General features: G+C 44.0%; 1 protein-coding gene across 4 annotated transcripts in view; it reads left to right on the forward strand.

The window, feature by feature from the left end:
• Positions 1 to 9,951: 9,951 nt before the first annotated feature.
• The window catches only part of Raly (RALY heterogeneous nuclear ribonucleoprotein), a 73,372-nt gene continuing 61,680 nt past the window's right edge, over positions 9,952 to 21,643 (forward strand). For 2 of the 4 annotated variants that reach the window (XM_034493709.1, XM_034493712.2), the window contains exon 1: positions 9,970 to 10,162. The gene's annotated coding sequence lies outside the window, so the exon portion shown is untranslated. Of the gene's footprint in view, positions 10,163 to 21,643 lie in introns of all 4 variants that reach the window. The other 2 variants (XM_034493711.2, XM_034493713.2) reach the window with 2 other exon arrangements.

Raw genomic sequence — 21,643 nt, forward strand, 5'->3', positions numbered from 1 at the left:
TCGTAGGGATGTGGAAGCTCTGCCCCTGCTGGGCCACAGCTTCCTCACCTATGAAGTAAAGGCATTAACAATACCATTCTTTCAAGAATAAGAAGGTTTTGGATTTTTTTTTTTTAACAAAACAACAACAAAAATTGTTCTTGGGTACGTATATGCAGGTGACCACAGAAGCCAAGAGATGGCGTCAGATCGCCTAAAATAGGAGTTAAGGACAGTTGTGAGTGATTGTCATTGGGTGCCGAGAAGTGATCTGGGGCCATGTGCAGGAGCAGGAGGTTCTCTTAACCACTGAGCCACCTCTCCAGCCCCAAGTGAGAAGATTTTGAGAACTGAGGAGCCAGGCAACATCACTCACATGGCTCTTGTTTCGGTGGCTTATTGTTCTGTAACTAAGCATCCTTCCTGCCACTCGGTGGTTTAAAAAGCTACCTGATTCCCTTGTGCATTTTCAGCCTGGGCTGGACTTAGCTGGGTGGTTTTACAACCGACTTTGCTGATAATCTATGGCCGCATTGGTTGAGTGCTGGTCACAGCAGGGAAGCTGCTTTGAGTCTCCATGTGGTTTTAGAGACTCTTCTCTATTATGTGTTCTCTCTGTATGATTCTTCCTCCATCAGGGAAGCTAGACTCCTTGTAGAGTTGTCCAGGGTTCCAAATCCCAAGAGGACAAGCCTTGATGTGCAAACATTTGTTGTGCTTCAGGCTGCCTTACGCTTGCTGAGGCCCCACAGGCCCATCCTCAGCAGACCACATTAGAACATGAGCACAGACTGAAGATACCATATAGTGGTAGAGTTCCTGTCTGATGTGAGCAAGGCCCTGGGTTTGAACCTCAGCATCACAAAATGAACTGTGATACCGCAGCATGGCACTGGAGGCTTACCAGACTAGAAGGCCACCACATTATTTGCACAATGTACATGGCTAGAGGGAGTGTGCCTTCACCTGTAGGGTGAAATTTGATCGTCTATGTCTCCCTTCTCAGAACCTTCTTCTCCGAACCAGTCCAGATTTAAGTTTTGCAGCTCTGCCTGGCAAGATCAGACTGTCAGAGAAGCAGACTAGGTTTTAACTGGTTTTTAATCACTTGGATTGGCATGCCTGTGTGCCTGTGGAAAGGGATTCGCTGTGGGCAAGAGCACAGAATGTTCTGATTGGCAAGGCCTGAGTCAGGCACCATGAGTTCTCTGATTAGATTCAAAACAGAAGTTTTCAGGCCACCTGGTCAAGAATTGCCGAAGTGCATCAAATAAAACCATCTGGGACCAACATCCAGTCATGAGCTCTTAAAATACTATGAAAAAGGGGGCTTGGGGTAGCAGATGGGGACATAATGAGTGAGACCTGCAGACAAGCACCTGGAAGGTGAGGGCAGAGATGAAGGTGACTGGAGAGCTGCTGGTGGCCTATGTGCCTCTTCTGAACACTAGGAGTAAGGATGGACAGGGGCGGGCGGGGGACCTATACAGCTGTCATTTCCTGGACACTCAGTCCTTTTTTGAATAAGATGCTTCAGAAATGGGTTTTCTTGTTAATACAAATGCCACAGAACGCCGTGTGTCCTTGTTTATATTCCTTCTAATGTGCTTCTGCTTGAGCAAGCAAGCCCTTAATGTCCGTTTCAATTAACGCAGCTGCCTCTGATCGGGGTGCCGCCACTCTTGGATGCAGTGCAGGGTGAGGGAGGTCACTCGGGTTGGGTGTGGGAGGTAGTGCTGCTCCTGTTAGGGGGCTTACAGGCCCTGGCAAAGAAGGGAAGACGTGGAATGATTTACTGCCTTCTTAATGGAGACCATACTTTAAAGATGCCAACCTGTCTCCCGTTTGATATAAAGTGAAAACGGAGCCTACTGGTAAGGTGGAGAGGAGAGTGAAGGCTCTGAGACCCCATCCAGTGGGGAATGAGAGACACACAGCTTGCTTGACTTAGGAGAACTTTCCCTATAGCCCTGAGATGCCAACAGCCAGCCCCAATGGTGGAGGCTGTGTGCTGCAATCTTGTTATCCTTGGGTGCCCTGATCCTGACACGTGTACTTTCTTCACTCTTAGCCAAGATGGCTCAGAGCTAGTGGTCTCATACCAGCACGCTTGTCTGTGGCCCGCAGTCAGCATGGTGGTGAGTAGGTTGGGGTGAGAGAGAGAAGCAAGTTCCTCTTCCTTTCCCTCTTCTTCTTCCTCCTTCCCTCCCTCCCTTACTGCATCACTGAGGATTTGTTTAGGAAAAGAATATGGATTTGTATTTTCCAAGAGTCAAGCTTCAGGAATGATTTCTCTTTAGTAAGTCAGAGCTCCTGCTTTTCATCTTGTGACAATCATGAGCGCTCGCCCGAGAGCACCTTCTCTGTGACAGGGGATAATAAACACATTATGTCTAGTTTTCAAAATAACTTTCTAGGTAAATGTTATATGTATCCACTTTAGAGAGGAGAGAGAACCACAGGAGCTTGGCCCATAAGTGGCCGGATTGAGGCCTGCTCATTTCAATTTCTGGCTCCAGTGTCATCAATTATTGAACAGTAGGGAGGACCAAGTTCCTGACTAAGGCTTGCTAATGGATGCATCTAAAATGAGAAATGTCTTTAAGTTTTAGACATTTACCGTGACAAGGATCCAGCACAGACTAGCCTGCATTGTCCTAGGAGTCAGTGTGTGAAACCCTCGCCCTGTCTGCGATTCTTTTGATAGGCAGCTTTCAGTCTATGTGAGCTCCCTGCTGTGGACCGCATATCACTGTACAATGGGAAAGTTAGACTAAATATTCGTAGGGCATTTGGAGTTCCAGTTCAGGTCAATGCAATCTGACAGCATCTTTTGGGGTCATTCTGTGTGACTGTGCTGAAGGACACAAAGAGACACAAGGCCTGGTCCTAGGTGAGCGGGACACATATGCTCTAGTAGTTGTATATAAAGGTCACACAAACTAGGGAAGCTTCCCTGGGCATGCCCTCACTGCGCACACATTCCTTGAGTGAAGATTTGTTTGTCCTCTTTACAGCACCTCTAAGTCTGCTACGTCATGGCCACCCATATTTATGTAGTCTTTTCCATGCTGGATGATTACTGTGATATTCAAAACACAAAACATGACAGAACCAGGCAGTGTCTCATTTCAACTTAGTCAGTGGCATATGTATGTGAGGCAGAAGTAGAAGCGGAGGGTGATTGGCCCATCGATGTATAAGAAATAACAAATCAGGGTCTGGAGAGATGGCTCAGAGATTGAAAGCACTGACTGCTCTTCAGGAGAGCCCAGCACCCACATTTGGCTAACAACCTTCTGTAAGTCCAGTCTCAATGAGGTCCGAGACTCTCTTTTGCCCTCCAAGGCCACAGCATGCATGTGGTGTACACACATACAGGTCAAACCCTGATACACCCATAAAATAAAATAAATTTAAAAACAATAACAAATCACTGCTTTAATCATGAAGTTTTGAGGTGGTTTATTTTGCAGCAATAGATAACACAAACCTCAAAGGTATCTAGTTATAGACTTTAAACAAACAGGAAGAGATTGTCAGGTTTTAGACCACAACCTACAATTATTAATCTGCAGACATAATTTATTTGGCTTATATAGGTTTATTTTAAAAACATGATCTCATACTTAGAAACAGAGAAATCTCATGTGAAAAAAATCCATATTTAGGGGTTCTCTTGAACAATCTTGTCCTGGCAACAGCTGGCTGCTGTCACCTATCTCTGTGTGCCTCTCTAGTACTACAGTACCCTCCACTCCTTGTTATCTTGCTCCTAACATGCTTTCTGGCCCCTGCAGGCATTTGAATTTTTGATTCATGCTGTTGGCATGGCAATGAGAAGGCACTGGAGGCTTCTGAGGAGAGGAAGGATGAGAGCCGAGCAGTGAGTAATGCATTGGTGGGGGTAACTCTGGGGCACGTGTGGTAAAAAAAAAAAAATCTATCCTTTACTCTGTCCAGAACCATGGACTTCATCTTATGGGAAATGCTCCTGCCCTTTCTCTGACTGTAAGCTTCCAGTTGAGCCGCTGAGATACCCACTTTCACACACATGAGGATAGGCTAATGAGTGGTCCTCAGATGTTGGGGGGAGAAAGGGGCTGAGTGTATGCCATGGGGCTCAGATGGTTTTGGGTTTAGTCCTGTTTCCCTCCCACCACCCGTAAGACCCTACCCATGTCACATTTCCTCATCCTTGGAACGGGAGAGAGACTGACTTTGGAGGGTTGATATGATTTAAAAAGGCAGAAGAATAAGATGAATTTTAAATGTTTCCCAACCTTGACACTTTAAAAACCTTCTCTGAATCCGGCTGAAGGTAGAAACCAGTTCCTAGAGATAGTTTACTTTTTATTCTTATTTTCTCAGTCTGTATGCCACACTCTGGCCTGTAGCTCTTACATGCCCACCTTTATACTGCATTTCTTCCTGTGTGGAGTAGGAAGCCTTCTGTAAATAAAACTCCTTAAAAATATGGGCTCTGTACATTCTATTCATCTGTTTTAGTTAGGAAATTACAATATCAAGTTAGAAAACCCACTATGAGGCTGGAGAGATGGCTCAGCGGTTAAGAACACTGAATTGCTCTTCCAGACGTCCTGAGTTCAATTCCCAGCAACCACATGGTGGCTCACAGCCATCTGTAATGGGATCTAATGCACTCTTCTGATGTCTGAAGACAGCAACAGTGTACTCACATATATAAAATAAATAAATCTTAAAAAAAAAGAAACCCACTATGAAGGTGTATTTGTGTTGAAGGTGGAGGTGAGCTGAGGAGATAGCTCAGTCAGTGTGCTTGTGCTGCAAGAACAGGGACCTGGGCTGGCTCTCCCACACCACATAGAAAGCTGGGCACAGCAGCATACATCCATAATCCCAGTGTTGGGAGACAGAGACTGTCTAGGCAAATTGTGAGCTCCAGGTTGAGAAGCTCTATCTCAAGAAATAAGGTGTGGTGGGGGTTGAAGAGATGAAGCGGTGACTTGGCAGTTAAAAGCACTGGCCTCTCTTACAGAAATGCCTCATTTGATTCCCAGCACCCCTGTGGTGGCTCACAACCATCTGTAACTCTACTGCTAAGAGGTCTGGTGCCCTCTTCTAGCCTCTGAGGGCACTGCACACATGTGGTGCACAGACATACAAGAATGCAAAATGCCCACACACATAAAATAAAAATAAAATAGAAAGATAAGTCTTTATAAGAAGGCTGTTCCTGGAAGATTTACAGTGTAAGTGGTCCAAGGTGACCTGTGAAATGGTCCCCATACCCTCTTAACCAAGAAAACACTACCAAACCATGCAAATCAAACAGTTTAAGCCTTCATGCATATGATAAGAATACCCATAAAACCGTTCAAGCAGGTCATCAAGGGTGTGCATATTTGAAAAGCCATCAAGTGTGAAAGATGTTACTTTAAAGTAGCAATGTGTGCCACTCTGTGAGTGTCATGGTGGGACTGGGAGGTGTGTCAGGGCCAGACATTGTGTCTTGCACCAAGACACCTGGCTTACCGGGACAGAATGGCCTGAAAGGGGCTGTGTTTTTGCTGCACATGTATAATACTGCAGAAGTAATGCTGAATACAAGTGTTTGGATGTAGAGTCTTTGGTCGGTGACCATGGCCTGGTAAACAAAGCCTCTATGACACAGCACTGAATTTATAGAGCTCAGAGTCAGATTAGCCCATACTAGAACAAAGTGTTTCTAAGCACAGAAGAAAAAGATATTCTAGACAAAACGAAAACCCTTACGGTATGGGAATAAAATAAACAGAGATAAAAGTGTTTTTTTTTTTTTAAAGGTGTGGAAAGTACATGGAAGATATCCATGTAAAATTCTATATACATACACACAGATACACACAGAGAGACACACAGAGACACACAAAGACACAGACACACACTTACAGACCCACACATACACACATACAGAGACACACAGACACAGACACACACAGATACACACACTCACACAAACATACACATAGACACACACAGACACACACATAGACACACACATACTCACACAGATACACACATAGACACACACATACTCACATAGACACACACATAGACACACACAGACACAGACACACAGACACACACAGACACACACATCAATATATACACATACATGTACCACTACCCCCAAGTAAAAAAATCTAGAAGTGAATGAATTTTCTGAACAGTTTCATCAGGTTTCTGACTCAGTTTTTCAGAAATATTTTCTAAGTTTCATTTTTCTCTAAAACTTCCACAACATCTTGTCTTTGGCTGTTGTCCCTTATAACTGAGAAAACAAACCTCTGCTGTGTATCACACTAGACTACACTACCCTCTGCTGTGTATCACACTAGACCACACTACCCTGTGCTGTGTATCACACTAGACTACACTACCCTCTGCTGTGTATCACACTAGACTACACTACCCTCTGCTGTGTATCACACTAGACTACACTACCCTCTGCTGTGTATCACACTAGACTACACTACCCTCTGCTCTGTATCATACTAGACTACATTATCCAGGAAACAGAAAATCTCTTCTTTATCCTTTCCTTTTGATTAATTGCTCTGGGGCTTTAAAATTATGTTTTTTTTATTTAGGGTTTCATTTGTTTGTTTGGTTTTTGAGACAGGGTTTTTCTACGTAGCCCTGACCGTCCTGAAACTCGATCTGTAGACTAGGCAGGCCCCAAACTCACAGAGACCCACCTGCCTCTGGTTCCTGATTAAAGGTGTGTACACCTGGCTTACCCTGGGTGGTTAACAGGAAGACTGGAGTTCTGGTTCAGCAGTTAAGCACTTGTTGCTCTTAAAGAGGACCTGAGCTGATTTCTCAGTACCCCACAAGATGGCTCACAACCATCTGTAGCTCTAGTTCCAGGCGATCTGATGCCCTCTTCTGACCCTATCAGTCATGTATGTGGTTGCACATATATACATGTAGGCAAAACACTCATACATAAAAGTCTTAAAAAATAATTAGGGAAAATGTAGCATAATCATTTAGCATGTGGACTCTAAAATTGGAGTCCATTATTAGCAAACCTCTTCTGTGACTGTCTCCTCCTCTATGGGAATTTTCATAGTCCTTATTTCATAAGGCTGTTACGGGGATTGAATGAGCTTGCAGAGTAGTCGGTGTACTGCCTGGTAACTAGTTAGTGCTGCGTCACTGTTAGCTAGTGTTGCCAGCATGTTTTCTTAGAAACATCGTCCTTCAAATTCTCATCTTGTGAGATTCTTCTGAGGCAATACTAAGAGTCTTCTTGACATTTCTTTGTTGGATTTGTTATGGTCAACCATAAAACAGACATTAAATGAGGGATCTACTATTTTATGCACTGAAGACTGAACAAAACAGAGAATAGCCTGTTCTTGTGCTCATCACACTGTAGTGGAGAGTGTGTTTGGCAGAGAGACAATAAGCTAATATACATATTTCAGATGGGACACTGCTCTGGAGAAGAATCCAGCAAGAAAGAGTACAGTAGTGAAAGGTTGATATCTTAATTGTGGACAGGTAAGACAATTAATTAATTAATTAAGACAGGGTTTCACTGTATATCCTTGGCTGGCCTGAAAGTTGGTATGTAGACCAGGCTAGCCTCAAACTCCCAGAGATCTCCCTGTCTCTGCTTCTCATGTGCTGAGAATAAAGGCATGAACCTTTATGAACCTGACTATGTAAGACTTCTTTTTAGAAAATCTGAAGATGGCTGGCCATAGTGGTATAAACCTTTAAACCCAGCATTTAGGAGGCTGAAACAGGCAAATCTCTGATAGTTTGTGGCTAGCCTGGTCTACATAGTGAGTTCTAGGATCACTAGAGAGCTACACGGTGAGATTGTCTCAAACAAACAAAAACATTAAAAAACAAAATAAAACAAAAACACCACAAACCAAAAACCTAAAACTTAGAAGAAAAAAAAAAGCAAAAGAAACTGTTGAGATGGCAAGGAGTGATTCATGCCAATATCTAGGAGAATAATATGAGGCTAACACAACAGTAAAGGCAAAAGCCCAGAAGAAGCAGAATACCTGGCATTTTAGAAGACCAGAAAAAAGGCTGAGATGTAGTTGGAGCAAAACAGCAGACTAAAGCTTACACCGTGTCAGAAGGGTAGTGGGTGATATTCGGGACCTTGTAGAATGTGTACAGAACTTTCAGTGCCAGCAGAGTATCCTCTGCCATCTTTTACAGTAGAAGCCATGAACAGGGCAACAGTGGCAGCAGCTTGCCTGACAGTAGGATTGAAAGTTCAGAGAAAGCTTCTCAGAGGAGGTTAGCTCTTGAGCTGAGTATGGGATGAGTGAAAAGGCCACCACAGAAGGCGTTAATAGATTGCTATATTCAGTCTGCCAGTGGTGGCACATGAGATGGAGGCCAGCCTGGTCTACAGACTGAATTCCAGGAAAGCCAAGGCTACACCAAGAAACCCTGTCTTAAAAAACCAACCAAACAAGAAAATACAACAAATAATAGATGGTATATTTGACCAAATATGGTAAGACTATTGCACAGAGAGGAAAGTGAGGAGCTGAATAAAACAACGAGCAGAGGCGGTTGGTAGGGCTGGACTGATTGATGGAAGTGTTTATTGATCACCAGAGTACTAACTAGGTCTGGAAGCACAGTAATGTACAAAAATCAGTAAAGAATTCCTGGTCTTGGTGCTGGGGAGATGGTTCTTCAAGGCTGAGAACCTGTTTGAATGGCCCATTCCCGAACTAAAAAGGCCTAACCTCGCTGTGATCCCAGCAGCTGGAAGGCAGAGGCAAGGAGGATCAGGAGTTCAAGATTATCCTCGGCTACAGAGCAAGTACAAGGCTAGCCTGGAGTACAGAGACTCTGCCTCAAACTCTGTTCTAATTACCAAAAGGTTGTGAAATCATAGGTCTGAAGGGAATGGGGAATACAAATAAATGCGTTTCCAGCTTTCTGGGAGACTTGTGACTATAGCTGACAGTGGTCCTCTTTGCTCTCAGAAGATGCCTGATGGTCTGGAGAGGCAAAGTGGGGATGTGAGTGGGAGAGCATGGAGACGGAAACACGGAGTCAAATGGGAGATCCTGACAGGAGGGAGAACCAACACCCAGATTAAGTAAGAAAACATTTCATCCCATAAGGGCAAAACTACTTGACCAGGCTTTTTTTTTTTCCTCCCCACTCGGACAGCGGAGCGTCTCCGCTCAATTCAAGCCTTTCGCAGCGAATGGGAGCACTCTAATTCCTAGAAAGTGAAATAACCGGGCTCCAATTGCTTCTGGACCCTGCCGCACCGCCCCCAGCTAACAGAGAGGGCCCCATCTCCAGGCCTCGCCCAATCAAGCACCACCCCCGCGCTCCTCCTTTAGGATCTTCCTCCTTCCGGCTCCTGCTCAGGGTCTACCTCAGACCCCTCCAGCCCGCTGTGCTTCCAGGCCCACCTCCTTCAGACCCGCCGCAACCTCGTAGCACCGCCTCCGCTTCCGTAGGCCCTAGCCCGGCCCCTCTGACTCCTCCCCTGGGCACGCTCTTCCCCCTCGGCTCCGCCCTCAGCCTGCTGCTCCTTCCTAGTGCCGTCCCGCACGTCAGCTCTCGGGACCCCTCCGCCCCGCCTTCGGGACCCCGCGGTGGAAGCCACCGACTCCTTTCCCTCAGCCCCGCCTGCCTCCTCCGTCCCTCCTCCCGCTAGGCCCCGCCCCGGCCCCGCCCTCCTCCTCTGCGCGCCGAAGCTCTGGACCTTTCCAAAGCCCGGCGCGAGGGGTGTGCGGAGAGCCCACGCGTCTGGAGAGCCCGGCCCGTGTAGGGCCACGCTGACGACCGAGTACTCGGGTGGCAGGAACGGACCCGGAGGACGGAGACGAGAACGGGGCAGGAGCCGGGGCGGCGGGCAGGCCGAGTACAGAGGCCTGTCCAGCACTCTCCCTACCCACGCTAGCCTAGGTGGTGGCGGCCGAGCGAAGGACTCGCGGCTGCGGGGCTCGCGCCTCTGTCAGTGCGGCGGGGCGCGCGAGCGGCGCGGGGCGCGGAGCCGAGGGGAGCCGAGGGGGCGGAAGCGGTCGCGACTCTCGCGCGTGTGCTCGGGCTCCTCACGCGGCGGCCCGGGCCGCCTCTTCCCTCCCGCCCTCTGAGAGCAGTCGCGCCGTCGCCTTCCGTGCCGCGCGGCTTCCTCCAGACCTCAGCGCGGGTGAGTGGGGGCCGCGGGCCGCTCCAGAGGAGTGCGGGCGGGCTGTTCCTTGTGCCTTTTCGTTCCTCACCTCCTCGGGCGGGCCGTTGCCTATTTTTAGAAACTCTTTCTTTCGGCCGTTCCGGGAGTCCTGGGAGCCGGAGTAACTCTCGTCTCCCTCCCTCTGTGCTCCCTCCCAGGCCCGCCGCCCCGGGTCGCCTGCCCGGGGCCACCCGCGCCCGCCCCTGGCCTCCTGGCATTCGCAGCTCGCCTCTGGCCGGCCTGCCGGGCCCGGGCCAGGAGTTGGGGGTGGGCCGGTGCCCGCTCGGAAGTTGGAGTCTTTTGTGCTCGCGCCCCGCCCCGACCGGCGAGGGGAGGAGGGGAGGGAGCGGAGGTTGCGCCGGGGAGGCCTCGGGCGGGCTGGGGCCTGGCTCTGGTCTGGGTTGGGGCCCCGGGTTTATTCCGGCTTTCCAGTCGGTCCAGCCCTTTGGCTTCCCTTAGGCGCGCAAAACTGGTCCTTTCTTTTTCCTCACGGGTCTGAGCGCCTTGCTCGCCACGCTTGCCTATCCTTTGCTTGTTGTCTTTTGGGGCTCGGAAGGGAACCACCAGCCCTCGAACTAGGGCCGCGTCCCCCACTTTGCTCCAGCCGGAACCTCAGTTTTCACCTGGGTAAAATGGGGTCAAGAAGGAGCGTAGCCTCTCAGGGTGTTAAGTGAATTCAGGGAGGGAGTTAGTTCATGGCAGAAGCGTTAAATGCCAACAGGTAACGTTTGATGAGATTGACCCAGGAACTTCGTGAATGTATCGCCTAATGTCCACACCGGTCTTCCAGAGTTGTCCCTACTCACAGGAGCAGAAACCGAGGTTCAGAGAAATGAAACCTCCATAGAACTACAAAGCTGTTAGTAACCGTTACTTATTTCCTGATATGAGCATGTGTCATCTATTTGTGCAGAGGGCATTTTGATTTTTACCGTTAGTCTTAACACTGTATTGTTAAGAAATATGGGTACCTCCCTGAGACATGGACTGATATGCCATAGATAAAAATCCCCCTTTCTTGCTGTCTGAATTCTGAGGGAAAGTAGTTAGGATGAAATTTTTTGTTGGTGTTGTGGTTAGACGGGTCCAGAGATCTCAAGTCTTAGACATAAATGAAGTTCTGAGGTGTTTAGCTTAAGGACCTCACCGAAGGCCACCCTTTACTTTGTTTATTGCTTGTCTCCCTAATCCTCCCACCTCAGTCTTGTATGTTCTTTATGTTCCTAGCTAGCGATCAGTCAGATGTAGGTAGCTCAAGTCATCTTTAACTTCTTGCCTTCATATAGTGGTGTTTTTCTTTGTCTTCCAATAAGGCCTAGAGTGATTAGAGGGAAAGTTAACTTTGGCAACTGTTTTTCCTTTTGCAGTGAGTTTGATATTGGCTGTGGGGATCTGGTTCTTGAGGAGGTTCACAGGTTTGCATTAGTTCCTTGGACTTGTAGGTCTACTGTGCTTCACCCATCCCTTAAGACTCTAGGATGCAGTAATGGTGGAATATAGGAGGTTGATGACTCGGTAGACCACCCCTTTTTTCCTTTTAACTGACCCATGGAAAGGGGAATGTTGTCTAAATGGACTACCTTGATGATTACTAGATTCCTAGTAGCCTTTCTTTCAGTCTCTTTTTGTTGTTATATGTTGCCATTTGTTGAATATGAACTACCTTTTCAGGCCTCAAGATAGGAGTCTCAGGTAATTGGACATCTCAAAAGACCCTGTGTAAACTCAGCTGCTTTTTCTGCCTCAATGTCTAAAAGGCCCGATGTCTGTATTTTCTTGTTACCACTTTTGTTTTAGTTTCCTAATGGTTTAGGTACTCTTCTGTAACCATTGTCTGACTTCTGATCTAGTGTGAAGTCGTTTGCAGGCCTTTATGTATGTATGCCTTTGTAGTGTCATGCAGCAGAGACAAGATTAGGACATTTGCCTTAGGATCACAGGATTTCGCTGGTGTTCTATGAGGAGCTGAGCCTGTTCTTGGGGCCCTCTGAGTCTGTTTCCTTAAGTGTAAAGTCTCATAGGATGCTATGGAGACTACAAGGAAATAATTGTGAGGATGTTTGTTACAATTAATAATAGCTAACCTTTATTAGTTATAGGGCTGAAGATTTTTAGTGGAACGTGTCATTTAATCCTTGGAGCAGTCTATGAACTAGGTATTGTCCCTGCTTTACAGAAGAAACAGCCTTAGAGAAAGGTTATGTGATTTGCTCAGGGCCTTGTAATTGGTAATTGGCCAAGCTGGATTCACTCTGCAGACAGCAACATTGAAAGTCAGATACTTTGAAAAATTGTGGTGTCAGATATGTATGTCAGATTTTAAACAGTTGGCATTGTAACAGTTCTGCAGTGCATAACACACTTATGGCTTAAGTATATTCACATTGTTTTGCAGCTAACATCATCAAGTTATCTTCCCTTTTCCCAACTGAAATTTTCCTAGTCATTCATACACTAACTTCTTGTTGAAGACTCCTGGCAAACACCATTTTGTGTTCTGGTGTAAATTTGACTACCCTTGGACCTTCATAGTGAAGTGAATAATTCAATCTTTGTCCTTTTGTGATGGTCACAGATAGCATTTCCTTCACTTCACAGTGTTCAGTAAATGCAAAATTATTTACTAGTTCTCATCTGCAGCAGAGTGACAGCCCCTGAGCAGGAATGCAGGCCTGGTTGTGCCTCTGGCAAACCACCTTCTCCCCTCTGTAGTTAAAGCTTTATTACTGAAGCCAGTTACAGATTATATTGGCCCTGTACTTTCAGACGAGATCTTCTATTCTTGAATTAGAATCCAGACTACTACATATTTCACTGTCCATGTTTATTTGGCCATTAGGGTTTGGGCATCTGGAGCTGTAGTGATCAGGAATAGCAGAACTATGACAGCAGCTTGGATCAGAACTTGTCAGCTGATTAAGTGGATTACCTCAATGACAGGCTCCCTTTTTGTGTCTCTCTCTTTCCATAAAGGCACACAGAAGGGACTATTTGATGTCTGGAGTCTTAGAAATTCTTATGGATTCTCACTGCTGTGGTTAGGGTGGGGTTAAGTATTACTTAGTCTTTCAAAATTCACTTTGGTTCATCTGTTTCTGTGTTTTATGAAATTTTTATATTTATGAAAGTGTCTGGAATTTTGTTCTGATGGTAATGTTGCTTTGGAGTAGGTAGTATTCCAGAGATGAGGAGTGAGACAACAAACCATAAAACTCTGATGGCTGACTTTGCCTGGATTCTACAGTCAGAGTTTGTTGAGTAGTATGTTTAATAAAGTGCCTTTTTTTTTTTTTCTTTTGTGGTACTTGAGAATGAATCTGGAGTTCACGCATGGGAGATAAGCCCTCAAGCATTGAGCTAGGTTCCCAGTTTTGAATAGAGGCTTACATTTTTATTTTATTATTTTATGGGTATTTTATGGGTATATTATGTATGGGTATTTTATCTGCATATATGTCCATGCACTGTGTGTGCAGTGCCCAAAGAGGCCAAAAGATGTCGTATTTTGTAGAACTGGAGTTGCAGGTAGTTATGAGCTGCCAATGGATGGTGGGAATTGAACCCAGATACTCTGAAGAGCAGCCATTGAACAACCTCCAGCCCATGGACAGAGGTTTATAGTTGATAGAATTGCATGGCTATTTAGACCAGACTTCAAACATTCCAGATGACTACTTGTTTCAGTGGACACATCATAATTGGAAAGTTTTTTCATTTTACTGGATTAAAAATTTTTTTTGAGGCAGGGTTTTACTAAGAAGCTAAGACTAGCTTGGAACTTGGGGTATATCTGCCTCAGCTTGGAGTTAAGAGTTATCACAGTTGATGCCTGCTTTCATAGACCAGTTTTAAGGCATTTACTAAGCATGGTACTAGGCTCCAGGATTTGGGCACATATAGTCAGGCAAAAGAAACAAGTGTATGAGAAGTGTTGTGACAAGGACAGGACCCTGAAGACATTTAACTCATTGGTGAGTCAGGAAGGCATTCTTGGAGGAGCTGGGTTGGTGTAAACATAAGCCAGGAAAATAAAATTTGGAGGAGCCAGGGGAAAGGCAGAACAGACTAGAGATGGTCATGGTGTTTAGGTGAGACTTGTGGTTATTTACTGTATCAGGTATAATTGTAGGCATTTAACATATGTTAACCTCTTCTCTGAGAGGAAAAAAATTATTAACTATCCAGTAGGTGAGGAAAACAATCTCAGAGGGATTAAATGAATTTCTCAAGGTTCCCAGGTCAAGTGTAAGTCTCTGATGAGTGGATGTGGTGATAGCAAGACTTGGGCAAGGTAGGCAGAGTAGAAGTCAGCTCACAGAGCCTGTGCCTCTACATTGGACCTTCTCCTGAGGTGAGGGGTCCTGTGACTTTCTGCATCTTTTTAAAGGCTGTCTCTGGTAACCTATTAGGGGAGTGGACTTAGGGCTAGAGCGCTGTGGGTAGAGACCAGATTGCCAGGTACAGTATGACTGGCTCAAGGCTCTGGGGTTTCAGATGACAGTAAGCATAGGGGATGTGTGAATGAAACGTGAACCAAGTCAAAAAAGACAGTGGTTGTTGGAATGGAGGATAAGGAAGAAAGCACCTGTCACACAGATAAAGGTTTGGGAACAAAGAGGGAGTACAGAAGGGAAGGGTGAGGATTTGCCATACAGGGTTGATTATCTTATATCTGCTTTCATTAATCTCTCTTATAGATAAGAGCTTTCTGTCAGAGCTGGGGCCAGTGATGAAGGGAGATGGGGGTTAGTGTGACTTCAAAATTAATTATTGTCTAAACCAGTGGTTCTCAACTTGTAGGTCGTGACTATCGGAAAACATATTTCTGACAGTCTTAGGAACTAAGATACCATTTAGTAGCAAAATTACAGTTATGAGGTAGCAACAAAAATAGTTTTATGGTTGGGGTCACCACAGTATGAAGGACTGTATTAAAGGGTCTCAGTGTTAGGAAGATTGAGAATCACTGGGCCGAACTGAGTTATGCAAACACTAGTTTTAGAAAACGGAAATACTAGTTCCTAGGCATCTAGAGTCTGTATAGCTGCAAAGACTGCTTTTGTTAAACTAGGATAATCTATTTCTCTAGGCAGCATCTTGTAACACTCTGTGTAGCTCTATAAGTATTGTCACCTAAGCTAGGCACCAGAAAAACAAACGTAAAAGAGCCCAAGGAACTCCTTTCTAGAAGATCCTCAGTTCTCAGTTCCGAGTGGGAAGAGAAGAGGATGGTGGGATTAAGCAGGACAGGACAGGACAGGGCATGATGGGACTGTATCAGGGACTTTTAAATTAGGGATAGGGGTCTGGAGACTGGTTTTTCAGACCTTTTATCAGATGACAAATGTTTAGGTTTGTTGTTTATCTGGGTAACTAAGTTCTCTTCTAGCAGTAACATTTTGTGACTAGGTAATTTAGACACTATCTCCTGAGATGTCTCTCAGACAGCTAATACAGTATTAGGGTTGGATAGGGAGGAGATAACAAGAGGGTTTTCGTGTGAGTGCCTGTAAGAACAGGTACTCAAGTTTTAGCTTCATGTTAAGGGGAGAAAATGACAGCGGTAATGCCAGTTTGCTTTTCTTAGGTAGGAGAGGAAAATTTGAGATCTGTGTTCAGGGTGTAGCTCACAGATAGTTAGGACAGGAGGAGTCCTAAGTTGGAAGTTACTGAGTAGCCTGAGGATTATCTGGTCTGTTGCTTCTAAATGTGTTGGCTTGAATGGGCTTCTTTCACTCACTGATCCTGTTTTCCTCATAAAGTAATCTAGAAGGTCTCTGAAGTTCTATAAAGGTCTAAAGATTAGAGATTGGAAGTTGTGACAGAACAAGGTAAGAGTTACCTTTTCCGTTGTTTCCATAACACTTTTTCTTCCATGTTAAGTTCCCTGTCATTTCATAATTGCTTTTAATATTTGGTGTTTTTTTTTTTAAGGTTTATTTATTTATATGAGTATACTGTCACTGTCTTCAGATACACCAGAAGAGGGTATCAGATCCCATTACAGATGGTTGTGAGCCACCATGTGGTTGCTGGGAATTGAACTCAGGACCTCTGGAAGGGCAGCCAATGCTCTTGACCTCTGAGTCATCTCTCTAGCCCCATCATAATTGCTTTTATAGTAATACATGTGCTATACCTCTTAGGAGGAAAAAGAGGAAAATGAGATGTGGTCACTTTTTCTAGTTCTCCATCTCTAGAACAGCACTTCGAGCTGTCTTCTCTGTCCTGCTCTGGATGGTGTAAGGAGTCTGGGCTGTGACTGAATACATATGTTTCCTAGAGGGCATGTGCACTGGGAATGCTGAGAGCTGATGAAAGTGCAGATCTCGCAGTCGTCTTACCATGGCTAGTGAATCCATAAAGGTTAAAATAAAATAGCATTTGGTGGGCTTTTGCTGCTGCTGAACTCATGTAAGTTACGGTTACATGTAAGATTGTAAAACAAGGTGATAGGGCTAGATAATCTTTTAATTTTATTACTCATAATTGTATGTGTATATGAGTATGATGCATTTGTGTCAATGGGAGTATCTGGGTCACGTCTCAAGTGTGGAGGTCTTTTGGGAGTCTTTTCTCTCCTTTGACCCTGGGTTCTAATCATGCCATCAGACTCTTCATTGCAATTACTGTGGCTTGCTGGGCCATCTAGCTGGCCCTGGAATAATCATAAGTGATATTTCTACTACAGTTTTATGGAAGTGGTTTAGAAATTTGTCTCTGGAACAAGAAAAGGGTTTACCTAAAATATTACAGATATCTCAGGGTTAAATTTTGGGATTATCAAGTATATATTTTACTATATAAATGGATATTGCTTTTTAGAGTGGAGAGATATCTGAAAAGTTATAAGATTAACTTTTCAAATTGCTGAGTTCCATTATAATCTTAGAGCTGAAGTCTTATGGGGGCAGACTTGGGAGCCTAAGACTGTATAGAAAATTTAAATATATGAAAAACTGTTTGGAAGTTCCATAATAAAAAGAAAGTATAAACACTTAAATATATCACAACAATAGGTGTAAAAAAAATAGCCCAAAACATGTTTTGTTTATTTAAGGCAGGGTCCCTGTAGCTCTGACTGTCCTAGAACTCACTAGGCAGAGCAAGTTGGCCTTGAAGTCACAGAGATCAACCTGCCTCAGCCTCCTCCATGCTAGGATTACAAGTGTATGCCAGCATGCCTGGCCCCCAAGCAGGCATGTTTGCAGTTTCAGCCTTATGAGATATAGGTACCCCTACTGTGGACACTGGGCCCTTGAAATGACATCTAAATGAATAGTTCAGTTTGTCAAGCCAAAAATGATTGCTTTACTCCAAATAAATATTCTCTTTTAAAAAGCCAAGTTAGCAGCTTAATGTTTTTGGCCAGGTTTTCTTCATTCTGGAGGCATTTATCTGGTATTTAGCAGTCTTCTGTTTATTAAAGATTTTATTAAGTTTAGTTAAAGGTAGTGTTTGCATGGTTTCTCTTGATCTGTTTGTCTAGTTTGATTTGAAATTCTTCATGCCAATGAAAGCAGTGCCAGTGAAAGCAATCCCAGCAGTAGAATTTAAAAGGGTCATTTCTGTAACTCATCTTTTCGTAGGTCTAGATTTTCTTTGTGTTAGGTCTGATCATGCTATACTGAGAAGTCTCATGTTGCTTGTTCCTATGGACTGTTTTCAGGCTTTTGGACTTGGTTTTTCTAGATAGCTGTAAGCCTACCACTGAGGAATGGTGCTGTCAATATAATAATAAGGGCTGTGCATGAATCAGTGGAACATACAATTAAGTTTTCTTAAAACCCTTAAGTTTCACCTTAAATTGGCTTTTCACACCAATTAAAATAGCCCTGTCTATAGTTAGGGTCGTGAATAGGGTTACTGTGCTATCCAACAGCTTATTTTCTATTCCTAAGCTCATCCAGTCATTGTAGCAGTTTTGTGTACTTACTATGTGATCTCCCTAGTAGAAAATGTAAAAATCAAGCAAGACAGGATTCTTATCTGCAATTATTTTTCAAATCTATGAGGGTAAGTAAAACAAATCAGGGATGGTTAGATGGCACATTGGGTAAAGAAATTTATTTGCTGTTAAGCCTGATTGATGACCAGAGTTTGATTCCTGGGAGCCATATGTGGAGGAAGAACCAAGTCCTGCAAGTTGTACTTTGACCTCCACGTGGACTTTATAGTGAGAACATTAGACAAATACTCTCTAAATAAAATTAAAACAACAGTGACAATTTGTATCTCATTCTTCTCTTTGTGCCTCTGGCCCAGATACCTGAGATATAAGTTCAGATGGGAAATAGCATAATTGATGGATAACGTCACTAGATAGAGATGCTTTGATTCTCTGACTTCTAGTGCATTGATTTGTTTTTGGTATTTTCCCTTCTTTTTTTCTGTCTGTTATCCAGCCAGTTGTTTATCTAGCATATCCAATGTGTCCATATCTTATGTGCCCAGTCCCTGGCATGTAAAGTTCAGAGCATTAAGGTAAGGCAGAAAACTGACCTTGTTGAAGGTCTAGACATCTGCCTAGCACCTTGGGTAATTCTAGTATCAGTTTTTAGGCTGGCTTCCAGAAAGATTTGGTGGTGTCTAGTTTTTTGATTTAAGAATAAGGAGAAATAAGTTTCATATTGAATTATTACATTCTTTTGGTATAAAATAGGACTTTCTTTTATTTGCAATATAGTTAGTTGAGTTGTATTTTTTGGAATTTGATCAATTTGTAATTTATTAATTGTGATTAAATTGTGATTCTCAAAGCTTATTGTGACTGCCTTCTTTGACTGCTTTGCTGCATGGAGTCTTAGAAAATGGAACTAGAAATAGAGGAAGCATAGAGTTCTCCTAGTTGTGAAGACTCTTGTTTTTTTTTTTTTTTTTTTTTTATTCATTTATTGAATTATTATTGCAGCTCCCTTCCTTTTCCCCAACCCTCCTCTTCCTTTCTTTCCTACTCCTCTGAGAAGGTGGACACCTCTCTTGGGTATCACCCTACTCTGGCACATCAAGTCACTCCAGAAGCAGGCCCAACCTCTTTTACTGAGGCCAGACAAGGCAGCTCTGTTTGGAGAATGAGATCCACAGGTTCAGGGACAGGGGAACCCACATGATGACCAAGCTGCACATCTGTTACACATATGCAGAGGGCCTAGGTTCCAGGCTTGCTCTTTGGTTGGAGGTTCATTCTCTGGGAGCCCCCAAGGGTCCAGGTTAGTTGATTCTGTTGGTCTTCCTGTAGAGTCCCTGTCCTCTATGGGTCTTTCAATCCTTTCCCCAACTCTTCCACAAGACTCTCTGAGCTCCATTTAATTTTTGGCTGTGGGTCTCTATACCTGTTTTCATTGGCTGCTCGGTGAAGCTCTCATATAGAATATCATTAATATTGTCAGGGATTGGCTCTTACTCATGGGATGGGTCTCAAGTTGGGCCAGTCATTCGTTGTCCATTCCCCTCTGTCTCTGCTCTTTGTTCCTGCACATCTTGTAGGCAGGACACATTTGAGTGGAAGATTTTGTGGGTGGGTTGGTGTCCTGTGTCCATATCTCCCACTGCTAGGATTCTCAGCGAGAGTTACCCCCATAGATTCTCTGGGGCCTCCCCAAATCCTAGGTCTCTGGCAAGTTCTAGAGATTGTCCCCTCCACCCCCCAATTTTCTTTCTCTTTGCTCTCTCTACACATGATCCCAGAACCCCTATCTCTTAAGGGAGAAAAGTTACTTAGGATGGTGTAATTATGTTCATAATTTCTTCCATCAATTTAGCATTGCCTGAGGGGTCTAAAAGAATAAGTTGGTTCTTGAGATGGCTCAGTGGGTAACTATGCAAACCTGGTATCCTGAATTCCATCACCATTCATGCAAAGGTTTAAGGAGAGAAGCAGCTCTTAGAACTAACTCACCCTTCCTCCCCACCTCTCTCAAAATGGTTCTGAAGAGATAGATGGCTCAGTGGTTAAGAACACTTGTGCTTCCAGAGGACTCCAGTTTGATTCTCACCATCCACATGTGGGTCACAGCTGTCTGTAACTCCAGTTTCAGGGGATCTAATGCCCTCTTCTGGCTTCTGTGGGCACCAGGCACAAAAGTGGTACACAAACATACATGTAGGTAAAATATTCATACACATAACATACATAAGATAATTAAAAATAAATCTTTAAAAATACTTTAAAAACATTACGAAGCATGTCTTGAATGTTAGAGATAATGTTGAAGGCAGTGGGTCAAATTGGAGACCACTAAGGCCTTTTCTGGTCTTCAGTGGCCTTATAGTCTCTTTGGGGGAGATAAAAATGCTGAGAATGAGGTAGTTTAGTATCTTTGACAACTAAACTTGGGACACTTCTTATGGCACTAATAAACTGGAGAAATTATTTTTCTCATCAGGTGGGGTTAATATTGTATATCTTGCTTTCCTTACTGTGTAAAGAAAATGTAAGAGGAAATGAGGTAATGTATTAAAAGTCTAACATAAAGTAAAATAAATGGTAAAGCAGTTGTAATGTGGCAAATCCATGAGGCATTGTCAGAAGGAATAGGTAAGTGTCAGGGGTTTCTATAGGAAGGAATCTCTTTGGGCTGTAGTTATCTGAGACAGCAAGAGTAATCTGAACTGGTCTAGAGTCAGGAGAAATTACTTGAATATCTGAGCTGGGTTGGCCTTGTAGTATAAGGATAGTGACTGTTGTTTGTCTTTGACTGTCCTTGTTTCTAATATTCTGTCTATGATTACAAATGATTAAATGCCAGTATTTCTGTTTCTGGACTGTATTACCCAGACTCTTTACAGAAGCAACACTCAAATTTTTCTTTTTTAGTTAAGGTAAGTCAGTTCTTCCCTCTTTCTACTTTTCTTATTGTATGATATGAACATTGAGCAGAGAGATAGATGAATGACTAGAGTAGCATCCATGTTCCTGGTAATGATTAGTAGGAGGGAAGGAGGAGGTATCTTAATTAGGGTTTCTGATACTGTGATAAAACATCATGACCAAAAGCAGCTTGGGGAAGAAAGGGCTTACTTCATTTTACAGCTTCTGGTCCATCATCCAGGGAAGTCAGAGGTCTTAGAGGAATTTACTAGCTTGTTCCCATGGCTCATTTGGCCTTGTTCTTTTTTCTTATAAAATAATTTGAGAATTATTTTACTTGATGTGTATGCACTGTGTGTGCATGGAGGTCAGAAGAAAGCGAAGGGTCCTTTGGATCTGGAGTTACAGACGGTTCTGGGTGCTGGGAACTGAGCCCAGATGTCTGAAAGAGTAACGGGTGTTTTTTTTTTTTTTTTTAGATTTATGTATTTTATGTCTGTGACTACACTGTTGCTGTCTCTGACACATCAGAAGAGGGCATCAGATCCCATTACAGATGGTTGTGAGCCACAATGTGGTTGCTGGGAATTGAACTTTGGAAGAGCAGCCTCTTAACTGCTGAGCCATCTCTCCAGTGCCAAGCCTGTTTT

This window comes from Arvicanthis niloticus, chromosome 2, assembly GCF_011762505.2.
Source record: "Arvicanthis niloticus isolate mArvNil1 chromosome 2, mArvNil1.pat.X, whole genome shotgun sequence".
Lineage (NCBI taxonomy): Eukaryota > Metazoa > Chordata > Mammalia > Rodentia > Muridae > Arvicanthis > Arvicanthis niloticus.